Source organism: Monodelphis domestica, chromosome 7 (assembly GCF_027887165.1).
Source record: "Monodelphis domestica isolate mMonDom1 chromosome 7, mMonDom1.pri, whole genome shotgun sequence".
In the NCBI taxonomy this organism is placed as follows: domain Eukaryota; kingdom Metazoa; phylum Chordata; class Mammalia; order Didelphimorphia; family Didelphidae; genus Monodelphis; species Monodelphis domestica.
This window is the reverse complement of record NC_077233.1, coordinates 204,789,592-204,797,543: the sequence shown is the minus strand read 5'-3', so window position 1 is coordinate 204,797,543 and position 7,952 is coordinate 204,789,592.

The following is a 7,952-nucleotide window of genomic DNA, read 5'->3' as shown; positions in this document are numbered from 1 at the left end:
GAAAGAACAGAGACCCTGCTGCCTGCACATTGTACTAATATTAGTTACCTATCAGCAGCCCTCCCCCTATGAGGGGCGATGGATTTACCCTGTTGCCTGGAGACTGGACTCAAATAGAGACCCAGAGAGAGCACCCAGGCGCTGGCTCCAGAGGGGTTAAGAACGAGTCCTGGAGCGGATAACTCCTGGAGCTGATAACGGAACGGAGTAACCCCAGCAAAGTGAAGCCTCAGCTCCAGCTAGAGGGAGGAAACAGGAAGAAGAAGGCAGTGTCTGTGGACCCCCTCCCCAGGCAGTACTTACTTCCCGCCCCAGTGCTCAGGCTGCCTCCTGCTGGATTAATATTTCTCAACATAAAATTAAATATTGTTTTTGTGATTAATCACCATGTTTAAATTATGTTTGATTTGTAGCAATGAGAATACATAATGCATATCAGGTATTTATATTCCGAATCATAACTGTAGCAAAATTACAGTTTTGAAATAGCCACCAAAATGATTTTTTGGTTTGGGGTCACTGCAACATGAGGAACTGTATTGCGGGGTCACAGCATTAGAAAGGTTGAGAACCACTGGTCTTATTGGAAGCAATAGTACTAAAATTTTAAAGTTTGATTTGAAAGTAATATAAAGTAGAAACAATAGTAAATTAGGACTGCCCTGAAAACATTGAATTCATGAAAATTTATTTGAACTAAATTGAATTGTGTGCTCTTAAAAAATGGCTAATTGGGATAGACTAAAGCTTAATATATGACTGTCAGTTTGGATATTGTGAATTGTTTAACACAGAATTTGAGATATATAAGAATTCTATATCAGCCTTTTGATTTTATTGATTGTATGTAAAAGACTCATACTGAATAATTCTGTATGCAGTTTTCAATGTGATTGGTGTACTGTATATATTAGGAATTTTGTTAATTATGAGATCTTATGAAATTTTTTTTCATATTGCCAAATTATATTATGGATAAAATTAATGCCTGAAATGAATTTGATTATACTGTCTGTTGGAACTAGGGTTAAATGATAAATTCTTTTAAAGTCTTGATTCCTTTGGATTGTTGATTACTGTTGTAGTTTTCAATGCTGAAGAAATGATGCAAATTGTTTGAAACTGTCCAATTTGGAAATATAATGGATAATACTATTTTTACTGTGAAATTGCTTGAGTTCTTAGAGATCTGCCCCAATGTTGAAATCTTGGAAGTGTTTAATTGAGCATAATTCAAAAGTAAAAGCAATACTTAGTGAAATTTACTTGAATTATGGTAATGAGAGCATGTAGAAGATGGTGAATAAAGTGCTAGATTAAAATATGAAACAGGTTGTTAAGGGACTTTAATCAAAGGCCATTTGAAGATTATGGGGCTTTTAATTAAAGTTCATTTGGGGAAATGTTAACATGTAAATTCCAGGTAAGTAGGAATGTTAGGAGTTTAGTCTGCTTTGAGCAAAGGGTTTGAGGATAAAAAGTTTGAATGCTTTTAAAGGCTAAAATAAGTTTTGAGCTATGGTTAATTTGTAAATGCCTATGTATTTTATGATTTGTTCAATTAAAATTTAAGAACTATATTGCTTCCCCACTACAAAAAAGGAAACTTTTTGAGGGTAAAAGAGCGGCAAAGTCCAAGCCCTCCTAAGAATTTCCAGATAGATGAATTGTAATAGTATCAGGAAATCTTATCAGTTAGGTCCCTTATTGAGTAGTAAAACTCACTAAGGACTGGGAAAGTATTAGAAAAAGAAAAGAAAGAAAAATGGGGAATCACCATGTAGGAAAACCTAAAAGAAAAAAAAAAAAACCTTGCAGATTATCCTTTATCTCTACGTTTTCAATCTGTATGAGCAAAGTTGTTAGGCCTGTGAAAAAAGCTTGCTTGGGTTATGGAATTTCTAAACAATAAAATTGGATTTCTAAGAAATTCTAAGAGAAATTATTTCCAATGACTGATTTTTATGCCAGGAAGAGTTTATGATTAAGAAAAGAAGAGAACTAATCGAAATCTTTTATGTGTGTGAAACCTGGCATACATATTATTATAACTCCATGAGAGTAAACTTAATCATATTCAGCCCTAAACTGTGGTTAGTGCAATTTGTCATTGGAGATAAAAACTTTTGGGACTGTAACTAATGTTATTTTGAGTTTTGAATTCAGGTATAGTTGTCTGATGGATCATTAAGTCCGTAATCCACCATTAGAGTAAAAGCCATGCTACTCAGAAGGAGTGTGATCCTGAACTGTTAAAAATGAGAGAATAATCTCAGCACAGCTGAGATGGGATCCTTCTAACTTATATTAATAGGAATGTTCCCACCTGATTATTCCTGAATCTTGCTGTGTGACTCTTACCTGAACTCAAGCAAAGTTGAGGATGTTGGCATATGAATCACTCTGTGCCTTTAAGGCTTCTGTTAGAGGGACCAATTTTGATGCTGTTATAACCTTATTCCTGCTTTTTCCTTTTATAGCAAATTTATAATCAGAGCAAATGGTTAATAGAAGTATGAGCACAACGCAAATTTTTAAGCTATGTTCAGTGTAAATGTATAGTCAGTCCATATGTCAAACAACTAAAGCAAATTAGTATTTGGACTTGTCATTTGCCTACTAAGACATAGTCATGTATAAGATTAAGTCCATTTGAATGTAGTTAACAGCTGAACAGTTTTATTACTGGCAATCCATTTGGTATACACTGTTCTCTGTATGCAATTGGGAGCTAGTTAAATCTGTACCATACCCCAAGTTTTTGTTTCAGTTGGAATATAGTTAGTCTCTTTAAATTGATTCATTTGTGTAATAATTGAATTGCAAAAAAAGAGGTTATTTTTTTTATTCAAAGATATTTTATTTTTTTAATTACATGTAATAACAATTTTCAACATATGTTTTCCAAAATTAAGTGATCCAACTGTCTCCTCTCTCTCAAAGATGGTAAACAATTTGATCTGGGTTATACATGTATCATCATGCAAAACTTAATTCCATATTGATCCCTGTTGTAAGAGAACACCCAAATAAAACTAACCTCCCATAAATAAACTAATGTGAAAAATACTCTGCTTTGATCTGCATTTGACTCCAACAGTTCTTCCTCTGGGGGGTAGACAGCATTCTTCTTCATAAATCTTTCAGAATTGTCCTGGATCATTGTAGTGTTGTGAGAGTAGCAAAGTCTTTCACAGCTGATCATTGTATAACATTGCTGTTACTGGGTACAGGGTTCTCCTGGTTCTGTTTATTTCACTCTGCATCAGTTCATGAAGGTCTTTCCAGGGTTTTCTGAAAGCATCCTACTCATTGTTTCATATAGCATAATAATATACCTTCCCCAACGTAGACCACAATTTATTCAGCCATTCCCCAATTGAGGGGCATCCCTTTAGTTCCCAATTCTTTGCCACCACAATATGAACTGCTATTAATATTTTTGTGCAAGTAGGATCTTTCCCCTTTTTTATGATCTCTTTGCGATACAGACCAGTAGTGATATTACTGGATCAAAGGGCATACACAGTTTTGTTTTTTAAACCCTCACCTTCCATCTTGGAATCAATTCTGTGTATTGGTTCCAAGGCAGAAGAGTGGTAAGGGCTAGGCAATGGGGGTCAAGTGACTTGCCCAGGGTCACACAGCTAGGAAGTGACTGAGGCAAGATTTGAACCCAGGATCACCTGTCTCTAGGCCTGGCTCTCAATCCCCTGAGCTACCCAGCCGCCCCCAGCATACAGTTTTATAGCCCTTTGGGTATAGTTCCAAATTGCCTTCCAGAATGGTTGAATCAGTTCACAATTGCACCAATAATGCATTGGTGTCCCAATTTTGCACCATCCCTTCCAATATTTATCACTTTTCTTTCCTGTCATAATGGACAATCTGATAGGTATGAGATGGTACCTCAGAGTTATTTTAATTTGCATTTTTCTAATCAAGAGTCATTTAGAAAAATTTTACCCATATAATTACCGATAGCTCTGATTTCTTCATTTGAAAATTTCTTGTTCACATCCTTTGGCTATTTGTCAGTTGGGAAATGACTTGTATTCTTATACATTTGACTTAGTTCTCTATAAATTTGAGAAATTAGACCTTTATCAAAGAAATTTGATATAAAATTTTCCCCCAGTTTGTTGTTTCCCTTCTAATCTTGGTTGCATTTATTTTGTTTGTACAAAAGCTTTTATATTTAATATAATCAAAATTATTCCTTTATCTCATTTGCCCATAAGTTCTTCCCTTCTCCAAAGATCTGCCAGGTAAACTATACTATGTTTCCCTAATTTACTTATGGTATTACTCTACTTTTTTTGTCTAAACCATATATTGATTTTCACCTTATCTTGTATAGGGTGTGAGGTACTGGTCTGTACCTAGTTACTGCCATACTATTTTCCAGTTTTCCCAGTAGAGTATGTGTTAAATAGTGAGCTCTTACCCCAAAAGCTGGGGCCTTTGGGTCTATTAAATACTAGGTTTACCCCTATATATTGTATATCTAATCTATTCAATTAATCCACCATTCTATTTCCTAACCACTATCAGACTGTTTTAATGATTACTGCTCTATACTACAGTTGAGATCTGGTACTGCTAGGCCACCTTCCTTGATTTTTTAAAATATTAATTTCTTTGATATTCTTGACCTTTTCTTCTTCCAGATTAACTTTTATTATTTTTTTTAGTTTTGTAAAATAATTTTTTGATAGTTTGATTAGTATGGCACTAAAAAAAAGGAGTTGTTGCTTATCTTTTTATATATAAGATTCTTAAGAGCATCTGATCCTCCTAAAGTAATTGGAATGTGTAAAAATGGAGATTTGAACCCCATACTTCAATTCCCAGAAGTCCTTGGTAGTTCCCAGAATTCCCTAAAATCTCACCTGAGTGCTCACCTGGGCCGAGAACACAATTTGTATTTAAACTGACTGTACGGCCTACTTGCTCTCTCTGCTTCCGCTTCTAGGCTCACAAGTCTCTACCAGGCAAGCAAAATGTAGCGAGTGGGTTGCACGTGCTTTTCTTATTTTGTATTTCGTTATTTCTTAATTCTAATAATCTTTAATAAACCTCTAAAAGTATAATACTTCTGGTAGAGAAACTAATTTTAAATGTTAAAAATGAAAAGTATTAAGAAAGAACAAGTTAGACAGTCCTGAATGTTAAATGTAAATGATTCTTCCAGTGCTTAAGACTAATTTCCATTTTTCTTTGAAGTTTTCCCTGTGCTTGCTTGTATCTCAGTCCCTTATTGACTCTGTGTTTCACTCTTTGCCTCAACTAGTTATCCAAGAAGTAAAATGTAAAAGTTGTATTAATTTGCATTGAGATCTGCTTTGTAAAAGATTTTAGCAGGCACATCTAAGGACTCCCTATAAGTAGCTTGGAACCAAAGAAGCAAATGTTTGAGAGAGCAGACCTATCTCAGGATATACAAAAGAAGATGTTTTTAAAGATAAAACAACTGTACAGGACATCTGAGATCTGAAATGAAACTTGTGGACATTGGGGATGGGTTACCAAAATGCAAAAAGACTTGATATTAGTTAATATTGATATTCATTATTGTATTGTTTTGGTGTTTGTATATTGAGTTCTTTTTCACTTTCTTAATGTTTTTGTGGCTTTAATGTCAAGATTGTGTCACAAGAAAGTCACAATAATGGATTGTGACTAAAAATGACGTCCCACTAAGTTTTTCCTCTGCCCAGAGAAGGAAAATTGTCTCTCAATCAAAATAAAGGAAATTTTTAGGGTTGAGTTGTTTCTAATAACTTTTGTGATGTTTATCATAACTTGAGAACATTAAGATTATGAAATGGTGATATATTCCTATTTTACAATGTTGTAGCTCCAAAAAGTCAGTGTGCCCCAAAGAGTTCCCACATCTTCTCTTTTTCTTATTTAACTCCCATTCTGATGTACATTCCAAAAGATTGATTCTTGTGTTGTGTAGAAATTCCCTACATTTCCTAATCCTGAGACCAGAAACACCATATAAGCCTGTACCCTTTTTTCAGTCTCTTGGGGGACCTTGGGTCTATCCAACACCCCTCCCCAACCTTTTGTGAGTTTTAGAATTCTTTCTTTTTTTTTTTTTAAACCCTTACCTTCCGTCTTGGAGTCAAACATGTATTGGCTCCAAGGCAGAAGAGTGGTAAGGGCTAGGCAATGGGGAACAAGTGACTTGCCCAGGGTCACCCAGCTGGGAAGTGTCTGAGGCCAAATTTGAACCTAGGACCTCCCATCTCTAGGCCTGACTCTCAATACACTGAGCTACCCAGCCTCCCCCTTTGAATTCTCTTAATAGAAATAAACATCTTTGCTACAGAGCTGTATGTTTGGTTTTAAAGGTTAACTATATGTTTATACATATATATTTACATATATATGTTCAATAAACAAACTTCACAAATAGGGGATAGATACCACTAATTAGCAACTGTGACTAATATCTAGGGGTTTTAGTGGACTAAAAGGTCAACAAGTATCAGGAGTGTGACATAGTAGTTTAGGGATACTTGGGACAAAGTAAAATAACTAGTGACATAATAAACCTTACAACATTTTACATCTTAATTATTTTTTTACTATGCACCATATCTTTTTCCTTACAGTCATTGTTCTTATGGTATTTGGCATTGTTCACAAGATTTTTATACTTTTGCATGTTCAGAGTAATATCCATTCTTAAAAACTATATAATAAAAAACTGAAGAACAATAACAAGAACCCAGTGAAATGTGTGAATGGAACAAAATCTAACACCCACCTGAAGCAGATCTAGTGGATAGAAAAATCAGCCCAATTGGGCTTTTACCTTGTTCTGAGTCAGCCTGCCTGTCAGTAGAAGTGCACATTCATACCCATAATTGCTGTAAAATGAAATCATATAAAAAGTATTGCTCATTCAAAAATATTCATTTGCCAGATAAAAAGGCTAATGCTTTCCTAATCAGTATTAAGAGAGTTGAGTCCAGAAGGTAGGACGTAATCATTCTACTTTATTTTGCCCTGCTCAGAGCACAAAGTACCATTTTTAGTTCTAGGCAATATTTTAGGAAGAATGTAGCAAGCTGGGATGAATCCAGAAGATTGCCCAAATAGTGAGAGAACTGGAGAACTGACAAACCAGAATGACCTGAAGGAAACGACAATGCTCGTCCTGAAGTAGACTTGGGGAGACATAAGCTGTCTCCCAAGTGTCCAAAGGCCTGCCATGTGGAAGACTTGTTTTACTTCTTTCCAGGGGCTGAACTAGTAACAATGAGTGGACCTCATTGTTGACAAATTCAAATTTAATATAGGAACAAACTTTCTAAACTTAGAGCTGTTTGAAAGGGGATATATCGATGGTCTCAGTAAAAAGTAAATTCTTGATCCTCAGAGGAATGACCATTCATTAGGGATGCTATGGAAAAAAATCCTATATAGATTCTAGCTGAACTAAATGGCCTCTGAGGTTACTTTTCAGAGAACCAACTTAAGTCCTATAATTCTGTAGGATCACTGATAATCTCTGAGAAAACTTTTAATGAAAGTGAGTACAGAATCGGAATCACAAAGATTATTAAGGGAATGAGGACAATAGGGATAGACAGTAATGCTTAGACCTTTGGCATTCAAAGAAGAAAAATGGCCTAGATAATAAGATTGAATGAAGCTTTGTTCTTTTTTTTTTGGAGAGGGAGCATTGATAGAGGGTGTTTAGGCAAGAGCTTCATGCCGTTAATGGGCGCTTCTTGAGATCAGGGACAGTTTTTACTTTTCTTGTGCCTGGCTCCTAATAGGTGTTTGTTGACTTGCTGACAACTTCCATTCACAACAAAACTTTTAATTCTATTGACAACATAACAGAAGTCCAACAGTGCAGCATTTTAAGAGGATGCAGCAGTCATCCTGAAAATGGGTTTCTTATAAGAAGCCCAATGCATATATCCATC